The 21909-nt window shown below is 39.7% G+C and overlaps 1 protein-coding gene and 1 pseudogene across 6 annotated transcripts in view; one reads left to right on the top strand and one right to left on the bottom strand.

Moving 5' to 3' along the window:
- Positions 1-21909, top strand: part of Anks1b (ankyrin repeat and sterile alpha motif domain containing 1B) — a 1085844-nt gene that overhangs the window by 309385 nt on the left and 754550 nt on the right. The gene's annotated exons all lie outside the window — the stretch shown is intronic.
- Positions 14346-21685, bottom strand: LOC115032145 (mannose-binding protein C pseudogene; annotated as a pseudogene).

Raw genomic sequence — 21909 nt, forward strand, 5'->3', positions numbered from 1 at the left:
TGTACCAAGCCTTATGCATGTGCACGAAGTGTGGGAATATTAATGACCTTATGTAGAAACACATTAGATCACCCTTATGTTTGCTGATCAGGTATCTTTGAAAAAAAATTTTCCTGAATGATAGCATTTCCCAAACTGCTAGGTGCCATCACTGCAGGTGGATGAGACTTCAAAATTCAGAAAGAATTTCAAACATAGAAGAATAGCAAGATAAGAAACACATATCATATTTTAGTTTCCTTATCATGGCACATTTACAATAAGCAATACCATTGTACACAGCCTGAAGATGCTCGTCAGATGCCTTGCTGGATGATCCAGTTCCCAGCCATTACACACAAATAAGACAGAGGTTTTTGTTCCCATTTCAGATAGTACCAGTGATGTCAATTGTCGAGTCTACAACAGCATCCTCAAGGAGCGAGGATGAAAGGGCAGTAGAATGCTTTGGCTGTATTTCACTTGTGCTCATTTTCCGTTGTTTTGTTTTAATGCTGGGAATCTCACCGAGACACTCACTGTGTAGGCAGGAGCTCTGCATCCCCAGCCTGTGTGACATTTTATAAACATATTTTTTATAACTCATTCCATTCCCGAAGACAATGTTTATGAAGTAGAGCTTTCTGAAATTGAGATAATTTTCTATTACATCATAACAAAAGTCTTTATGATCTAGTCCACATAAAATGCAGAACACCTGTGTGAAGAGGAAATCTTTTAAAGTAAATATTGATTTCTAAGTCCTCCGTTAAGCTTGTTGTTAGAGGAATCACCAGTAATTTAAAAGGAATAAGTCTGAGCGTTATCTCACACTTATGTTATCTGCTTAGGGAAACATGTATTATGTATATTTTGATAGATTTCCTTACTTAGTATAAGCAAAACTGGATTTAAGTATAGTTTTAAATCTTACTTAAAATTGTTCAAGGGCTTTTATTTTATGTACTTTAACAGTCTACATGGGGCACACTTTCATAAAGCAAATGAAGGAATTATTTGGTTGTGAAAAAGTTAAGAGGTACGCAGAGGTAGGAAAATTAATATAACAGACACCTGTCACTCAGCGGAATCTGCCATCAACATTCTGCCAAAATAATGTAACATAGCCCCCCTCCTTTTTTTTTTTTTCTAGAATATTCCAGAGCTATAGAACCTTAGTTATTGTTCCCACCAAATGCACACATGTTAACGTTTCCTCAGCTGTAAGATCATCAACGTTTTGAATATGACAGTCTAAATATGCACAAACTGCAGAGTAAAAGGGCAGGCCAGTTGAAGGGGGAGGGGGTGGCCCTGACTCCTTGCTGCCATCCTTACTTTGAGTCCTAAGAACAAAGGAAAAAAATGTCCATTATGTCACATGTTCTTGTGTGGAAAGTCTGAGCACCTGTTTGCATTTTCTCTGGAGCTCTAGGGGAAGAGAGCTGACTGTCACCCTGTCACCAGTGACTAGGATGTAAGAGCTTGTTTGTGACTGTGCTGAGAACATCAGGAAGAGAGAAATGAAAGGTAGAAGACGGAGAAGCCGATAAGATAAGCAGCTTAGGAAGAGGAATCAGACAGCCTCGTGACCAGTTCTGATCTGCTATGCTGGTTCTTAGGGTCATACACTGGAGGAAGGGCATTCTGAGTGGTGTGAACAGCAGGTGAGGAGGCCAAAGCAATACCCATAAGGGACTGATAACAGTGGGCTTTCCATTAGCAGTATTCCCAGTAGCCTGGAGAGCAAGTCCTGTAGGTGACAAAGAGAATCTGGGCAGCACACACTGCAAATAATTTTAGCAGAAAAAAATCTGTGCCAATATTTTTTCCTTAATTAGGAAAGATGCTAAACATTTTTGTGTATTAGGTATTTTACATAAATTATACTATTTAGATTAACTGGAGGATTTAGCTATTTAATTTTTAAGATGAGGACTCTTGAGAAATTTGATACATCATCCCATTGCACAGCTGGTATAAATAGAAGAGCTGAGATGTCAACCAACTTCTGTATGACTTGCTAGCTCTCTCCTCCGTGCCATTCACAGCCTATCCCTACACCTCTCAGAGCACCTGTAATTAGTGATACACTCAGAGGAGCTGCAGATTAGCACATCCATTATTCCTTTGCTTTTTTGGTTTTACCTACCAGTCAGGATAACCATATACATTTTTAAATTTTCAAGTCATATTAACTTAAAACCTTCCAAACATGTTAGAAACTCAAATGGAAGTTTTTCAAGGTCAGGTGGATTTTACAAGTAGGTTGCTGCATGTTTTCCATACTTCCCACTTAAAGCCTTTTCTCAATTACTAGGTAGAAAACAAAGTAAAAGCTATTTGCTGTTTTTGTGGTGATTTCTCTAGTGTGTTAGCAGTGCTTTGGAGTCGATGCACTGGGCGATGAGGTAGCGTCATTGAAACCATTATTCAGGTCGTTCAAGCCACTGAATGGGAATATAGGAAGCAGAGTTCTTTTCGTATCCCCCCCATCCCAGTCTTTCTCCCTGAGTGATCTTGAGCCATTTAACTCACTGTATGTTTTAGTTTTCTTCTCTGCAAAATTATTTGTCTTTCCCTTCTTCTAAGTGATTGCTAAAGGATGCATTTGATATTTTAAATGCATTAAGGTAATTCCTTAAGAGTAAGTTGCTACTATTTCTTATGACCTCAAACAGCTAGGGCTTGGAGATGAGGGTTCAAGGTTTTCTTTGGCTCTCCAAGGAGTTTGATATATGAAACTTCGTTACAACCTTACCAGCTCCCAAGAATAATATGTGGATACAAAGCAATGTTACCTACACAAAAGGGAATGTATAAATAAATTGTAAGTGAGCTTTAAAACCAAATTCAACAATATGTTATGGCATACGCTGATCAGTAGCTGAATGAATGGGTCGAATTTGAATATTCAAAAGATCTTTGACAGCTATGTCAGATAACTATCAGAATAATAATCACCCATGTCTACACCATTACCAAAAAAAAAATGTGAAGTATTATCTGTTATAACAAAAGTAATTTACAGATGTGACTAAGCTAAGGATTTTGCTATGGGAAGGTTATCCTAGGTAGTCTGAGTGGACTCCATGCAATCACAAGCACAACACAGAAGTAGCAATATCAGAGAAGGAAATAGATATGAAGGTGCCAAACTGTTGGCTTTGAAGATGGAGGAAGATGTCATGAGTTGGAAATAGTCATCTTATGGAAGCGGAGAAAGATGAAGACACAGATTCTCCAGGAGGTACCAGAAGAAATGTTGTCCTGTTGGTCACCATGATTTATTCCACCTTGATTTTATCATTCTGACTTACTCAGTACCCAAACAATAACTTTGTTTTTAGATAGTGTCTGTTGTAACTAGCTATGACTAAAATTGAAGACTAATATTGTGAGACTATGTCGTACTAGGGTTTCTGATGCTGTGAAGAGACACCATGACCATGGCAGCTCTTATAAAGGAAGCAGTTAATTAAGGCTGGCTTACAATTCAGAGATTTAGTCCATTGTCATCCTGGCAGGCATGGTGCTGGAGATTGGCTGAGAGTTCCACATCTGGATTGGCAGGTAGCAAGAAGAGAGCACCATACTGTGCCTGCCTTGAGCATCTGAGACCTCAAAGCCCGTCCCTTATGACATCCTTCCTTCAACAAAGAAGCACCAACCTCATAATAGTGCCACTCCCTGTGGACCTATCAGGGCTGTTTTTATTCAAACTACCATAGATTATCATACCATTCAGTCACTTGATCTCTTAAAATATAAAATAATGCATGGTCCTCATCAACTGTGAGAAGCACACAGTGGGAGATAGTGTGGGGGTGGGGCTGACTTATGTCCTTCAGCTGCCTCTGTTCATATACATATCGTCTACAGTCTGTCTCAACAATTTCTGTCTCTTCTTTGACTATCATTTCTTCTTTAAAGCATGGGGGGAAGCTGTCATGTCCCTCCAAGAATTTCTTTGGCAAGGCTTTTTACTGGGCTTTATTCCCCATCGTAGGATGATCGCCTGGCCTTTATCTTGGTGCTTTTGCCTCTAACTGCTCTGAGTGGCTCATGGAGACCCTCTTACACCTTCTAATGTCTCCTATTGCTTCATATCGAGAACTTTAAATCACTCATCTTATTCTTCTCCTTTCTGTCAGTTTCATTGCTGACACTAAGAGTAGTTAGTGCTCCTGGTTAACAAGAATTCAAACCTGTGAGTCTGTGGGGGATCATTCCTGTTTAAACCACCACACCACTGATGTTTTCAGTCACAGTCGTTTTCCTTTCAAGAGATTAAGAATGTGTCTTTCATAATCAGCTTCCAAACGCTGACACCATTGCATACACTAGCAAGATTTTGCTGAAAGGACCCTGATATAGCTGTCTCTTGTGAGACTATGCCGGGGCCTAGCAAACACAGAAGTGGATGCTCACAGTCAGCTAGTGGATGGATCACAGGGCTCCCAATGGAGGAGCTGGAGAAAGTACCCAAGGAGCTAAAGGGACCTGTAACCCTATAGGTGGTACAACATTATGAACTAACCAGTACCCCGGAGCTCTTGACTCTAGCTGCATATGTATCAAAAGATGGCCTAGTCGGTCATCACTGGAAAGAGAGGCCCATTGGACACACAAACTTTATATGCCCCAGTACAGGGGAACGCCAGGGCCAAAAAAAAAAAAAAAAAAGGAATGGGTGGGTAGGGAAATGGGGGAGAGGGGGGAGGGTATGGGGGACTTTTGGGATAGCATTGGAAATGTAATTGAGGAAAATATGTAATTAAATATATTAAAAAAATAAAACGCTTTCACTAAAAAAAAAAAAAAAAAAGAATGTGTCTTTCAGATTTTCTCAAGCAAGCATCGGAGTTCTCAGAAAGATATATAAAGGGATGAATCTTGAAAAGACCCATAGCTATGGCTTTTCTATAGCTGTTTGATTCATTGTTGATTCCTTTTGGAAGGCTTACAAACTCTTGAGAAATTAATCGCTCCAAATCACCGACCAGCTCCAAGCGATACAACGAGAAGGCAAAGACACTGCCTGTTCCCCTTCTAGATTGACAGGTTTGCATCTTCAACTTGAGCTCTGCACAAATCTTAGTCAAGATGAGATTTTTCTAAAATGACAGTTTCTATCTTGAATTGGGGTAATCTAAGATGTGCACTCCAGAAAAGTCATGATTCAGGGGAGTATAGGAAGAGTACTACACTGCGCCGTTTGGTACTGCATCCCCATCTCTTACCCTGGAGTCTGCAGGTGTTTACCAAGGCATACTTAAGGAGATTGGGAATATTATTTGGACATTCAGGATGATTTATTCAATGTCTTTCCTTCTGATTGTAGGACTAATTTCTGTCTTCATAGCACTTCATGGTGCTTTCAGTGCCAACATGGAAATTAAATACTTAATATTTTGTGGCTTGAAAAAAAAACCCAAAAAAATTCTAACTCACATTCATCCCATGGTGTACTATTCTTCTTTAATATTCTAACTCTTCTCCACCAACTGAGAAATATAACCACATCATATAAAGTGTCTCATAGGCATCCCATGTAAGTTGCTTTTCTTCTTTAGGACCGCTCTTGATGTCACGCATGTACTTAATGGATCTTCTTCTGTTGCGGCTGGTCTAGCCTCAGATATGTTTGGATTCACAGGCTTCGGGTCTCAGATGAACCCAACTTTGGTCTCTCACTCAACTGTTTCTGCTCCTATCTGTGTCTTAATTACTTTTCTTATCACTATGGCAGAAATAACTGGCAGCCACTTAAAGGAATAAATACTATCCTGAGCCGCATCACAAACCCTGTTGCTACTGGGCTGGGTCAGTTCCCTCTGACTATATGGGCAGTGATTGAAGAGCAGTCATGCTGCATATAAAAGCAAAGCTTGTTTGCCAAATGCAGTGTTAGGAGACGTTAGGCAGTTAAAACAGCAATTGTCTACTTAGCAGTCATCAGAAAAATTGGCCTGCAAACCAAATCTGCTGCTACTTGTTTTTGTAAATAAAGATTTATTGGAACACAGCCATATTCCCTTCAGTTATATGTGCCTATGACTGTTTCTCTGTTTTATCAGTAGAGTTGAGTAGCTGCAGTAGAGGCCGCCCGGCCTGCAAAACCCATGTGGCTCCTGATTCTGTATTCCTATTCTCCACAAAGAAAATTAAAGCTCACAGGGACTAGGCAACCATAGGATTAGATAAAGGTGGTTGCCATCCTGAAAACTGCTTTAAGAGGCCCTTAAGATTTGTAGATGCTGCATTAAGGAATTTATACTGAGCTCAGATGGTATCTCTCAGTGATGGTGTTCTTACCTACCATGCTTGGCTTTGATTTTCAACATAATAATGGGTAAATTAAGAAAGCATGATGAACCACTTTAATGATTTCATCCTAATCCTCCCTGAAAGAAATTTCTTACTGATAGAATTCTGTGCTAATTTTCTGCTTTGTATTTTCATAGCTACTACCTTTGGTTAACTTAGAAAATAAGTAATATAGTAGGTAGAGTTTGATCTGATGTGGTAGATAAAGTTCCTTGTTTTAAGTAGGCTCTGTGTTTAACTTTTCTCACTAGTATGATCAAACAGCTGATGCTAGCATCTTTTATAAAGAAAAATATTTATGCAAATTCAAGACACTCCAAGGCATTGTGAAGATGTTCCTGTCAGTACCAGACTCACCTGTGAGCGCCTACAGCAACCATCCATCACTCCCACAATCCACCGCTCCACTTCCTGATATACATATCCTAAGAATCTGCCCCTGCCCCCAGCTAGGGGACTACATGGGATGCTAATGCTCAGCTCCTGCTGTAGACAAACTTGCCTTTTGGTTGAGATCGTAATTTGGAGTGAAAAGTGTTTTGATAAGGACAGAGAACTACAGAACACCACTGTGACCAAGCTGGGTAGCAGGAAGGGGACTTACAGCTCCTGGGAAGATTTGATGGACAGCACAGTAGTTTCTCAGTTTAATGATACAGTCGAAAATAGCAAGTGATTTTACATGACCAGACTTGACAATAGAAGCATGGCAGAAGTGGCGACAGAATCAAATTGAAGCTAATCAGAGACCATGTGCTTTCAGTGTTTTGTTTGCTTCACTGAAGGTGGCCCCACAGTTCTCTGCCTCCAGCCTTGCTGTGTCAGGAAACAGTCACACATCGACCAGGAGTTATTGTGTAGAGAATTCTGAAGTCTGGTGAGAGTTGGACGTCCAATGATGACTTAATTTTGTGACCTGTGGGATTAGCAGTTAAGGGTAGAAGCTGTTACTTGAGTGTTTGGGTGAGGATTCCTAGATCTGAGTGTGCAAAGTAATTTACTCATGGTGTTAATAGAAAATATGAATTCATATATATAACTTCAGGATTCTGATCAAGAAAAACATGGCACAGCTAGGATTGTGCGTCGTCAGCCAGCACTCTAGGTCCTGGGGCCAGACTTTTGTCCTTATTTGCTTGATGATTCTGAGATCTTAATGAATTCACTTAGAGAACTTCATGAATATCACAAGGAAGCTCAATGGACACAGCACTATACAATCCAACGATGAGAGCCTTTGCATTCTCTTTAGGTAAATTTATTCTTATCTAGTCTCTGTTGCTAAACTCAGTCTCTTTACTGTGCATACAAAACTCTTCCTTCAACACTCAATTGGCCACCATTTAGCCATCATTTAATGTAGCATTACATGCATGTACATACTTGCACTGTACAATATATGTGTGTATGTATTATATGTATATATGTATGTGTGTATGTATGAATTATGTGTGTAAGTGTGTATGTATGTATACATGCATGTGTGTATGCATGTACACACATATATATGTATGTATTATATATATGTTATGTATGTATGCCTGTGTGTATATGTATGCATATATGTATATGTGTGTATGTGTGTATGTATGTATATATGTATGTATGGTATATGTATATATGATTGTATGCATGTGTGTATATGCATGTGTTATATATGTACATATGTATGTATATGTGTATGCATGTATATATGTGCTATGTATGTATGTATGTATGTATATATGTATATATGTGTATGGATGTATATATGTATTATGAATGTGTGTATGTATGTATTTATATTTGCTCAGTAAAGAGACTAAGCAGTGTAAGAATGAGAGAAGAAAAAGAAAGGGAAAAGGTGACTGTATCTAAACTTGATTTATCAATCTTTTTTCATTTTCATGAACAATAATTTATTTACTGAGATCTCACAGACCATCTGCTTAACAGAAAGGAAGTTGGCAGGAACCAGTGTTCAACTTCCTGGTCTTCTGCTTCTAACTGCTATTTTGGAAACTGTGTTAATGTTTCGCCTCGCTCTGGTTTACTCTCAGCTCTCTTAATGGACTTGAATTCTGAAGGATTATGGACAATATCCGAAGCAATGAGTATATGTAAAGTTTTTTTATTACCCCAGCTGTATGAATCAGAGAGTTGGCCTTCATGTGCATTGACATATTCTAAATATTAATATTTTGTATAGGGTCTTTCACTGAACCTAGAGAGCTCACTGATTGGCTAGACTGGCTGCCAATAAGCTCATAATAGCCTCCTGGCATCCAGTGCTGGGATTTCAGGCATGTGGTGTCATGCCCAGCTTTTTATATGTGTGCTAGAGACCCAAACTCAGGTGCCCATGCTTGTCCATCAAGCACTCTATTCACAGAGTCAGTCAATCATCACCCTTTTCCACTTAGTGTTCTCTATCATTGCAGCAGGAGTTTCAGCAATAGCAGAGGCCATTTCATCCATCCCAGTTACATAAAAGATATGGGAGATTTAAATTCTTGAGAAATAGCATTCTGTACAGTACAGGGCTTCTACAGTTTTTCTGCCTGCAGTCTCTTTTCACTGAGACGTTTTTGTATGGTGCTATATGTCACATATGTGTGTGTGTGTGTGTATATATATATATATATATATATATATATATATGTGTGTGTGTGTGTATATATATGTGTGTGTGTGTGTATGTGTGCATGTGTGCATGTGTGTGTGTATCATATATGCAAAAACCATTTACTGATAATAGTCAGAAAAAATCATTTAAAAATAATTATTTACTGCACATATAATCTTATCATTTATTAAACACTGAAGCCAATATATACTCTAATAACATGTATGGGCTTCTTTGTTTTTGCATAAAGAATTAAAAAGTAGATGATATTTAATATTGGAGTACATAAGACATCCTCAACATTCTCCACAGTTAAGTTTTAAAAACATAACATTTTCATTAGTTGAGAATTTCATACATGTGCAGAGGCACATGCTGTGGGTTCAGAATCAAGGCTGTGGTCAAGTTACGAGCTAACGCACGAGTGAGCGCTCCCAGGAGAACTTTAGAATCATTACACATTTTGAATCAATTTTTAATTGTGCATTCAGAAACCTTAATTAAGGTCACATTTTTCATGACTTTCCTATGCAGTTATGCAACTCTGTGGCATCATGACCCAGAATTTTAAAAGGCAGACTGTAACTGTGCCCTGTGCTTTCAGCATATTTTTATGAAGCATTCTTAAAATTTACTTCACCTCTTACTAGTAGGTCCACAATAAATATCTGTTGGCACCATGCACATTGCACTAAAATCAATCACTAAAATTTTACAACTAGAGGTAGAAGCCAGGATTTTCTCATGAGTTCGAGGCCAGCCTGGTCTATATAGTGAGTTCCAGGCCAGCCAGGGCTACATAGTGAAACCCTGCCCTAACAAACAAACAAACAAACAAACAAACAAACAAACAAACAAACAATTAGTATTTCTTGTAAAAATTATGTGCAATAATATCTTGATTTGAAAGACTCTTTTCATTCTGTTTGGAGATGGGTATCTGGCATCTATTTTCTGAGCTGAAAACCCATTGTAGTAAAGGAACAAAAAGAGAGAAAGAAATAACAGCTGTTTGAAGTGTATCAAGCTCCTGCAAGCCCTACCCCCAGTTCCTTCTTGTGTGCCTTAGTTATATGTCCTCAGGAGAAGCCTCCATCATCGCACGTATGAATCTTGTAATTATCTTTTTAGGGTTTGCATTTCTGGCCAGACAGTCTCATGCCAACATTTAGGTATCTGGCACACAGTAGAAACATAATAACGTTTGCAGAGTGCTGATTGTTCGAACTTATAATAATTGAATGCTTGTATTCCTATAATGTATGCGAGTCAATAACTGTTGGGTGATTGTCATTGAATGAATAAATTTAGGAAAAACAAGGCAGCAAGCACTAGGTTGCCGGAGTACCTTTTCCACACGTTTGCCCATCACTGCCTTCTTCCACTCTGGCTTCAGTGTTACCTTAGGAGAGCATTGATGAGTGAGTTACTTCATTAATGCTGGCCTTCAAGATTTATGTTTTTTAAGGAAGACAGTGCATGATCACATATCATTATGTCATTAATGATAAAATTTTCATGAATTATTATGGGGAGATATATTGTAGGATGGATAAGGGATAGTTTCTATCTCTTCCCTCAAAACAAACAAAACCCACAACACTTCCACAGGCTTTCTCCATGTTATCTTTCCGTGATTTTCCTTTTACAAATATTGAGCCTCTCTGTGGTAAACCATTGTGGAACAGAAAACAAAATGGTGCACAGGAAAGGGCAAAGTGGCGTCCATGAAGAACCACCAAGGACTAGGTAAAACAATTTCAGTTTGAGATTCTTTGCCAATGAGATAGTCTCCCTTAGCTAGACTTCTAGAAGAGTTATTTAGCTAAAACTGGTAAAACAAACAAAACAAAACAAAACAAAACAAAACAAAACAGCAACAACAAAAAAACTGCTGCACATACGCAACTCTGGCTGGCCTTAAATCCAGTTTGTACCTGAGGATGATCTTAGACCTCTTACATTCCTGCCTCCACCTCTGTGCGATGATTACACGTTTGCATTAACAACCCCCATTTCATGCGGTACTGGGAATAGAACCTAAGACTTTCTGCCTGCTCACAGCAAGCTGTTTATTGACTGAGCTACATCTTGGGTCCTAATGATAAGCTTTTATCTTTTTATATGCTAACATTTATGAGGAAAACACAAAAAAAAGAGAGTAAGGAGCCTTATTTGGACTACAGAAAATTCTTAAATCAGAAGGTCAATCAATCTGATGTTTTTATTTGATCATTTCAATACAGTTTTGTTATTGTAGGTTTACCATGCCTGTCAATTAACTGTGAGTTTTATTTTAGTTCTCTGATGCATCGGGCAGTGTCAGTGGCAGGCATAAAATTACAACTTCAAACCAAACCAAATGCTTTTACAGGCTCTGTTTTTATAATTTGCAACTGCTTGTTTATTTCATGTGAAGTTATCACTATAACAAAACTCATAGCATCACTTTTTCTATCCTGGAGAACTACTTGTTTGGAATATAATTCTAGGAGATAGAAAGTGAAAAATAAAAACATACTTGATATTTTAGTATATCTTAACAACATCTTTGCAGCAGATTTGTTTGTATGCATTGAGCATGAGAATAATTCATTTACTCAGTAATTCTTGGTTCAATTTAAAAACATTTAACACTAAAGTGTTAGATATGTGAACATAAAAGCCTCTTTGGTACACATTTCCTTAGCTCCCATCCTACCTCCTAGCTTAAGAGGTAATTTTGGGCCACAGTAGAGAGACTTTGGCCAGATTAGAGTCAGATTCCATTCCGGTGGCCTCATCCTCCAGTCTGCACTATAGGTTGGCCTTGGCTCTAAGGCGAGAACTCATCTTTCAAGGCCTGGTGTGTTACAGGATATTTGAACCTGTCTCTAGTTAGGGTGTTGCTCAGCCCTTTCCACATAGCTTTAATCCCAAACAATGAAGGTAAAGTTAGTTTGTACAAGAAAGCACCCATGTTTGAAAGTGATGTCTAATTGAATGGCAGAAAAAGTGATGAATCAGAGAAAGATTTGCCAGAATTGGATATGCCCAACCCTCAAGAGAAGAGGGAAAAGAAGCTACTTAATGGAGAGACAGATAGTTCAGGAGGAAGAGTACATAACAGGAGTACAGTAGAGTTCATGGAGAGCTGTACAGTGGAGTTGAGAGGGAGAGGAGAATGGCTGAGTTGAACCAGCCTGCTAGAAATTAGAAAGAACGAGAGGAGAAAACATATTCAGCAGCAGGTCTCAGAGGGTGAGTACATTCTAGGCCTAGATTAGATTGTACAAGGGCTAGAAGCTTCCAGGACTAGACCTAGGTTAGCAGACGGAGGCAGTAAGCCTCCCTTTCAATCATTTTAACAGGAGAACAGAAGTTACTTTTACACTGGGGTCTCACAACCATACATAGAGACCCCATGTTCTTGCTTCATTCTTATGAAATAAAAAATGGGTATCTGTCCAGAGAAGAAAGGTGATTTTTTTTTACCTATCATAAGACAAAATTACAACAAAATGTAAAGACCTTAGACTTTGACCTGCAGTTCTAGTATTGGACAAGACTTCATTCTATAAGGAAGATGAGCACTTAGATGAAGTGAGCATAGGGAATTAGCTGTATAAGTAGAAGAGGACTGAGAAAAGCAGAAAAGAATGTAAAATGAATTGATCATTTCAAACTTACCATTTCTTGTAAACAGCCAAACAACAGTGTTTCCTTATCATTGGGGATTTGGCTGCCTTTTCTTCCATCCTTTCTGATATCTGTCCTTATTTAGTGTCTGTCTGTCTGTCTGTCTGTCTGTCTGTGTGTGTGTGTGTGTGTGTGTGTGTGTTGCATGTGGGTGTGTGTACATATGACAGGGTGTGCATATGGAGGTCAGAGATCAACTTGCAGAAGTTGGTTGGTTCTTTCTACCAACTATGTGACTGTTTTGTTTGGTCTGTTGGGTCTAATGGCCAGGGCTCAGTCCAAACAAGTGATCTATTATGGATATTATATAACAGTGCCAAAATGGATAAAATAATTAGGAAAGTATCTGGCAGTACCAAACAGTTTTCATGAGCTCTTTCTCAATACAAGAACTTGATGTCAGCATAATTCTGCTTATGCAGCTGATTCCCCATGCTCACTTCACATAAGCTCTCATTCAACCACGACAAATGTATTTAGTGAAAAAGTACTGTCTTAGAGTTTTATTGCTGTGTAGAGGCACCATGACCAAGACAACTCTTAGAAAAGCAAACATTTAATTTGGGCTGCCTTACCATTTCCGAGGTTTAGTCCATTATCATGCAAGAAGCATGATAGCATGCAGGCAGGCATGGGGCTAGAGGAGCTGAGAGTTCTATTTCTTGATCCAAAGGCAGCAAGAAGGAGACTGTCTTTTACAGGAAGCCAGGAGGAGGGTCTGATTCCACTGGCCAGACTTGAACATATATATGTGACCTCAAAGCCCCACTTCCACAGTGACACACTTCCTCTGATAGGACCACACCTTTTAACAGTGCCAAGTCCTATGGGCCAAGCATATTCAAACCACCAAAGGTACATTGCATTAAGTCTAAAAGATAATCAGTTAGTGGTAAAACTCAGTAGCATTCCAGGTCCTTTCATTCTCCTGCTTGTATGGTTACCCTTCCCCCTTTGTTTTTATTTCCCCAAGTTTGCATCTCCTGGAACTTGATCCCCAACTGGGACATCTCTGACCTGCCATCACTCTGAAAGAGTCATGTTCCCTTGTTGGAGTCAATCCCATCTGCCACACCGCATGCACCCTTAAGATAATATCCACCTACTTCCCTAACTATATTCTGCCTGTCTGTCCTTGCTAAAAATGGATCATCTCATGCCAAATGTGTGTTAGCCACGTTTTCTCCTGGTGGAACTGACTTTATGTTTTTCCCTTTATACTTTTCCTTATTCATAAAGAAGACACACTTCACTTTCAGTTTTCAAAATCTCTTCTAGGTATCCTTTCCTCTTGGTTTGGCCAAGCTCCTGAATACTGGTATACACAGTCTATGCATTCGCAGAGATCACCTGCTCTTTACTGCCTAGCATAGCAAGGAAGACTGTTGGTTCTTCTGTTGAGAGCAGCATACAAGACTCCCTGAAACCTTGCAGTATAGTTGAGTATTTGTTTATGTTTCTATATTTACTAGATCAAAGACAATTGGTTAGGGCTTTAGTAGAGATTTGAAATTTTTTAGAGCATTGAATTCTTGTAAAGCTTGCCTTTTTGTAACTAACTAGCACTCTTTTTTTTATTTTTTATTTTTTTTTAATGAAAACTAAACTCACTGTATTTCTACACCTTCACAAGAGAATGCATTGGGTAACCAATGTTGAATTGCTTATATTTTCCCATATTTTATTTTTCAAAACAAACTGTGGACTTCTATAGTACCCTAAAGTATCAAGGAGGACTAAGAAACAAGCACCCTCAGTCAGAGAATTCACAGACTGCCAAAAAAGAATCAGAGCAGGGGACATCATTCCAGTTGCCATTTCCTAAGATCACCACACAGTCTTCCCCAAAGCCTGCGTTGTTGGGCTCCCCATCATTCCTATTAGTGTAGTGTACTCTGTTTTTTGTCAGATCCTCAAAACTGTCTTCAAACCTCTCATCTGTTATGCCCAATTAGGCAATAACTTTGGCCACTTTCTGGATGGCCATGTTTTCCTCAACATTCCTGGGAGTGGTCACAGAGCCCTGGAATTTGGAGCACAGGGCCTTCACTCTATCAAAGCTCATCTTTTTAACACTGCTCACAAAATACTTCTTTCCAACTTTTTCACTCAGAGAGAAGAGCACTCACTTTCTCACGGCTCTCAGCTCTGATTGTAGGGCTAGTATCAAATTCTGCACTGTCCCCACAGTCTCCTTTCGGTCCCACTGCTCCTTTTGACCCAGGTTCCCCGGGGGTCCTTCAGGTCCTACTTTTCCAGGAGGGCCTTGCAAGCCTCTGAGCCCTTGACCTGGTTCTCCCTTTTCTCCCTTGGCACCGTCACGTCCATCTTTGCCTGGGAAGCCATTCAGGCCTGGAGAACTGCAGGTAATCACAGGGCAGGTATTTTGAACACCTTCAGTTAAGGTCTCTGCATAAACTGCTTGACTCTGTCATATAACTTGGGGACAGACATTGTACAGATGAATTAGTCACGCTAAAGGTGAGGTCCACATTTGGGTATTTTGAAAATCAAGCATTCCTTGTGATACTGTGTGACTATTATTTTAACAAAAATAGGCATAACAGCATATGTGCAGGAGAGGCCCTTCTGAGGGAGGTCACTGGTGTCCAGGTCTCTGGTGTCACTGCAAGCAGTGAGAGCCAAACAAGTTCACACCTCCAACTCACCAGTGTCTGATGATCTCACTCAGGATGATATTTTCTAGTTCCATCTATTTGCCTGACAAGTTCATGAAGTCATTGTTTTTAGTAGCTGAGTAGCACTCCGTTGTGTAAGTGTTCCACATTTTCTGTATCCATTTGACCCGGCCAGCTGAGTCAGTCAACAGGTTCTTCAGTACAGGGGAAAAGGATTCAAAAGAAAAAAGGCGACTAGACAGCACTGTAGCATGACCCCAGCCAGTTCTGAGGCTGAGGCCTCTTCTTTTTATTATTAGATGTTCAAGAATGCTAGCAATTAATTGCTTTTGTTTCAGCTGATAGACTTATACTTCAGTTCCATTGTATCTTTTCTGCCTTAAGTCTTCATCAAGCTGGTGGAATAAGTGACTGCTTATAAATTCATGGATGAGTGGCAGTGTGTGCCAGCTGCCTACAGCTCTATTACGTCAATCATCCATTTTCTTCCTGACATTCAATATGACTTTGCCCATTTTACCTGACAAGATTTGGGAATTCTGCCCCCCACCCCCATCCCATTCTGACTACTAAGTTCAGGCAGTTTTTAGCATCCCTCTGAGTTCAGTTTCAGGTTGATCTCTGAAAGGAAAAAAGATTCCATCTTTAGCAAAATTAATCCATGTAACATTTTGCAATGAGGCCTTGTAAGACAATAAAAAGGAGGAAAAGTCATTTTATTGAATATAGGCAAAGCAGTATATATGATTACAAAGAAGACTCTTCGCATTATGTGCCCTAGTACAGGGGAACGCCAGGGCCACAAAGCGAGAGTGGGTAGGTTGGGGAGCAAGACAGGGGGAGGGTATAGGGGACTTTTGGGATAGCATTTGAAATATAAATGAAGAAAATATCTAATTAAAAAGAAGACTCCACATATATCTCTGTATGTATTTGTGTGTATGTATACATATGTGTATATATGCATGTATATATATGTGTACATAGAAAGAGACATATAAAAGTACCCAAGGAGCTAAAGGGATCTGCAATTCTATAGGTAGAACAACAATATGAACTAACCAGTATCCCCCTGGAGCTCGTGTCTCTAGCTGCGTATGAATCAGAAAATGGCCTAGTCGGCCATCAGTGGAAAGAGAGGCCCATTGGTCATGCAAACTTTATCTGCCTCAGTACAGGGGAACGACAGGGCCAAGAAGTGGGAGTGGGTGGATGGGGGAGTGGGTGGGGGACTTTTGGGATAGCATTGGAAGTGTAAATGAAATAAATACCCAATTAAAAAAAAAAGAAACAGACATATACAAACATAGAAAAGGGGCATTTATTTATTTATTTATTTATTTATTTTGGTCTTTGGTTGATAAATTCTATATAATAACTGAAGGGAAATTTGGGAATTTACTTCCTCCTTCTCCTCCTCTCTTCCTCTTCGTCTTCCTTCTGCTCCCCTCCCCCTCTTCTTCTTCCTCTTCCTCCTCCTCCTCCTCTTCTTTCTCCTCCTCCTCCTTCTTCTACATTCTCTCCTTAAAGGAAAAGAATTGATCAAATTCTAACCAAATGAAAAAGGACTTGCCTTGATCTCAGTCAGTATATGAAATAGCAAATATTTCACAAATATTTCAACAGTCCAATTACCCCACTTCTTACACACACACACACAGAGAGAGAGAGAGAGAGAGAGAGAGAGAGAGAGAGAGAGAGAGAGAGAGAGAGAGAGAAAGAGAGAGAGAGAGAGAGAGACAGACAGACAGACAGACAGACAGAGACAGACAGAGACAGACAGAGACAGACATACAGACAGACAGAGAGTGAGAGAGAGACAGAGAGAGAGACAGAGAGAGACAGAGAGAGAGACAGAGAGAGAGAGAGAGAGACAGACAGACAGACAGACAGAGTGAGAGAGAGACAGAGAGAGAGACAGAGAGATAGAGAGAGAGACAGAGAGAGAGAGAGAGAGAGAGAGAGAGAGAGAGAGAGAGAGAGAGAGAGAACCACTTCCCTTTACAAGGTACCTACCCACCAAGAGTGTAGTGAACAAGCTTGAGGTAAGTTACTGTAACTCAAGAAAATAGTTCTGTATTTCATTTTTGTTTTGTTTTGCTTTGCTTTAGATTGTTTATAATATCTAAGAGACACAAGGCAGAGACATTGTATTTTTCCTTATTTTATAAAAGATATTGATAAATGTTGGTTGAATGCTCAATGCATGTGATAAACAGCAGAACTTAAATGTGCTAATGATATTATTTAGGAAGCAAAATGAAATGTAAATAGTTCATTTCATTTTTCTTGGCTTTGGTGCTAGACTATGATGCTTCATCTTCCCAAGAAGTGAAGAACAAAAGCTGTAAGTGTGTGGTAGCCCATGCTTGTAATTCAACGCTCTGGCGGTGAACCACCAGGATCTAGATGTCATTGTGGCCTCAGCAACACAGCAACCTCAAAGGCTACCTGATAGCCTAACTCTAAGAGTCAAGCAAACAATGTGGCTTAGAAATGATGAAAGATATGCAAGATATCCAGTTTTCTTTTTACACATAAACAATGGTTTTCAACCCCTGTGTGTGTGTGTGTGGTGTGTGTGGGGGGGTCAAATGACCCTTTCACAGGGGTTGCCTAACACTATCAGAAAACACAGACATTTACATTTCAATTCATAACAGTATAGTAACAGAGTTAGTTATGAAGCAACAGCAAGAATAATTTTATGCTTGGGGGGGGGGGTCACCACAACATGAGAAAATATATTAAAGGGTCCTAGCATTAGGGAGGTTGAGAACCACTGAACTTAAAAGCAATGCTTACCCAGATTTTTTCCCACCTTTTTTTCCTCCAAAGAACAGGGGGAATGTATTAGTATTAATAAGTACCTGAGAATTATGTCCATAGCTTTATCAATTATGATGCCTTTCCTTCTTTCTTCTGGTGAGTTCGCCTCTAGAAAATGGACTCAGATAACCAAAAAAGACAGATACTTTAGCACAGCCCAAAGAAGAAATGCAATAATATCAAATAATTTTAAAATATTTTCAGAATAGTTAAAATAACAAGCATTTTTTCAAGCCCAAGTAGGAAAACCACTGAAGGTTTTTAAGATAGTGTTTTTGAAAACTATAAAAGACTTCATGTCGTGTGAAGGTTATCAGTGTGGGAGTATGGTGTATCTAATTAGACAGATGTGGAGTATCTCCAAAGAAATATAGATGCTCAAGTTCCAATTTACCTTAGAGCTAGTGATACAAACTGTTTATGTGAGCAGTGAGGGATTCACATCTTCGCTTATTCTTTTTTTCCCCTTTTATTGGCATTTTATTTATTTACATTTCAAATGTTATCCCCTTTCCTGGTTTCCCCTCTGCAAACCCCTTCCCCCTCCCCCTCTCCTTGCTTCTATGAGAATGCTCCCCCACCCACCCACCCACCTACTCCCACTTCACCACCCTGGCATTCCCCTACACTGGGGCATCGAGCCTTCACAGGACCTTCAGTCCATTTCTGACACCCCTTGTGTCTAGTGAGGTCTGGTAACAATCGCTCTTGCCCTTTTTCTGCTCTATGAGTGATGAAATGTGAAGGTCATCATAGAGTGTGAATTCCAGGATCTCTTAGTGTAGCTGATGGAGGTGAGCTTAGCCTCGAACGTAGCTGTTTTCAAAGGAACATCAGGATGATGGTTGATCTCCTGCAGAAATCGTTTACTTCATTGCATAAACAGCCCTTTCAGAAAGATGCCTTTATCCTCATTTCATAGGTAAAGAAGTGATCGGGCCACAAAGGCTCAGTGATCCACCACAAACTGTAAACCACAGGGACTAGGATTGGGATCTGAGACTACTTCAGAACCTGCTTTAGGAAATGGATCAGAACCACAGCAGACAGGGAACACAAAACCTGCCGTGTAGGCTGTCACTGATACTGAATTAATGAGGGAAGGTTAAATCATTGACAACAGACATAATTTAAACTTTTGTTCATTCCAGAAAGTTCATTCATGTGTTATTTATATTGACTCTGATATCAGCACAAAGTAGGTAGGACAAAGCTGAACACAGAGCTCTCTGTTTGGGTGGGAAGGGGGCATGCTTGTCTTGTCTCCATGCTGGGGACCACAACTAGGACCTTCTGCTTAGTAGGCAGCTCTCACTGAGCTCTGTCTTGGCTGCTTCCTCCTCCTCCTCCTCTTCTTCCTCCTCCTCCTCCTCTCCCTTCTCCTTATTTTCATTTTTCACAACAGGTAGAATTTAAAAATGATGTGTATGTGAGAGAAAAAATAGTCACAACTTCTTTAAATTCAAATATCAAATGCTGATTTATGGTAAAATTCATATTTTATCCTTTCTGTCATTTGATTAATGTTGGCCTTGTTATTGCCATAGGCAAGCCCTTGTGTTACCAGACTAGGATGATAATCTTGGACATCTCTTAATAGTCTACATATCAGAGGCTATTGATCATTTTCTCTACCACAAGACTCTCATAATCCTTTAGACTAGGGGTTTCTTAAACATTTTCATATAGGGTTCCTTTTTTTTTTTGAGAAATTTTTATCTAGCACCAAATAAGTAGATATATAAAATGGGTATCCAGATCAAACAACAATAATAATAAATCATAAAAAAATTATTTAAAATAATTATTTGGAGCACATATAATTTCACCATTTATTAAAATTGAAAGCAAATTTGTTCATCAATGAGATGGATATATTTATTTTTGCATAAAGAATTGAATCTTGGTGCAATATCTGATACTGCAGGGCATAGAACATCTTCAACCTTTTTCAGATTTGATTTTTTTTTAAAATTACAATAGCCAATGTTGCTTGGCAAAAAGATATACAAAATGGCAGAAATGTGTTTAGGTTTTTTTTTTTTCCTTTCTAGAAATTGTCCTAATTCCAAGTTAAAATTTATTTAAGGATTGTTCTTGAAATGTGTTAGCAAGTGTAGCAACAAAATTTTAAACCAAACATTATAACACAATGCCATCCAAAGATGAGCTAATTTGATCCTCAGAAGCTGGGGAACAACAGCAAGAAAATTAAGGTCTTTGTTTTCTGAAAATTAAGCTGCTGTGTTTTGCTAAGAGAAGAAAGCTTTGTATGTATAGAAAGGGGGAAATACACTGCAATTCATAACAGACAACAGTGTCAAATCTGAGCTGTGTTACAGGCTATTTGAACCCATTTCTAGTTAGTGTGTAGATCAAACCTTAGCACACACCTTCAATCCCTCTGGCTGGAATACAGACACATCCTTATACACACCTTTAACTCCAAACAATGAGGGTAAAGGTAGTTTTCAGGAGGAAGCAGCCACTTTTGAAAGTGATATGTAATTGAGTTGCAGAAAAAGTGACAAATCAGAGAAAGATTTGACAGAATAGGAAATGCTCAACTCTCATGAGAGCAGAGAGGAGAGGAACGCTACTTAAGGGAGAGACAGACAGTGCAGGAGAAGAGAGTACAGTCCAGGATACAGAGTGCATGGAGACTGTGCTACAGAGTTGAGAGGGAGAGTGGAGCAGCACAGAGAGGGAGAAGGAGGCAGTGTTACCAGGAGAGTTTTACAGAGACAGATTGAAGAGAGAACAAGCTAGACACAGTAAAGACAGAACAAGCAAGAGAATGAGAAGGAGCCCGAAGATTAGAACAGATTGCTAAAATCACTTTGAGGCCAAGCAGAGCAGTTCAGAGGTCGAGAGAGAAGCCAGATTGAATCAGTCAGCTGGGAGAGGAGTTTGAGCAGAACAGCTGAGTTGAACCAGCCAGCTAGAGTTCAGAAAGCAGAAGAAAGGGTGAGCTTATTCAGCAGCAAGTCTCAGAGGGAGACTGGAACACTATGTTCCACAGATAACCAAGGGTTAACATACTTGGCCTAGATTACATTGTGCAAAGACTAGAAGCTTCCAGGACTAGGCCTAGGTTAGCAGATGCAGGTAGTAAGCCTCGGAGACAACAGTCACAACAGGTGAATAAACGTTACCCTAACTAAGAGTGTGGGAAGCCGTTCCTATCAATCTGCAATCTCCATTAAAAGATGGCGCTGGTTTCCGCTGTGCCTACGTGGCCTAACTGGTAAACAAGCAATATGTGCATGTGCAAGAGTGTGTTCGCGCCAAGTCACTGCCTATCCCGGGGCATGCTGAGAGAGCAGCCAATCAGGTGTGGACATGCCGCACTGAGGTGTATATAAGCAGCGCCTTTTTGGGGCTCAGGGTCTTCCTCTTCATGCTGAAGCTAGCGTAATAAAGAATTGCTGCAGAAGGATCTGGTTGTTCGCGTGTGTGTTCTTGCTGGCGAGACAATAGCGCACGAGAAGTGGTGCCGAAATCCGGGATCTGATTAAGATAGGATCCGGGCCATACCATTTATTATCAAGGACATTTTTCCATTTGACCATTTCCTTTGGCCTACTGGGCTCCGAACTATGACGATCAGCGGCAGAGTGACCATGCTCATCAAGATTTAAAAAATTAATAGTAAAGAGTGCCATAGAAACAGCTACTCTTGGTATGGAGGGTATTACTTCATCAACTCCCCCTTCTTGTGCGCGCCCGACTTGCCAGCAAAAACGAAGCTGCAACAGGATCCTTCTGCACACGTTTATTGGGAGAGCTTGATTGCAGAGGCGAAGAGACCCCAAGCCCAGAACTGGTGCTGCTTATATAGGCCTAGGA

This window comes from Mus caroli, unplaced genomic scaffold (assembly GCF_978045245.1).
Source record: "Mus caroli unplaced genomic scaffold, Mus_caroli_1 scaffold_9, whole genome shotgun sequence".
Taxonomy (NCBI): domain Eukaryota; kingdom Metazoa; phylum Chordata; class Mammalia; order Rodentia; family Muridae; genus Mus; species Mus caroli.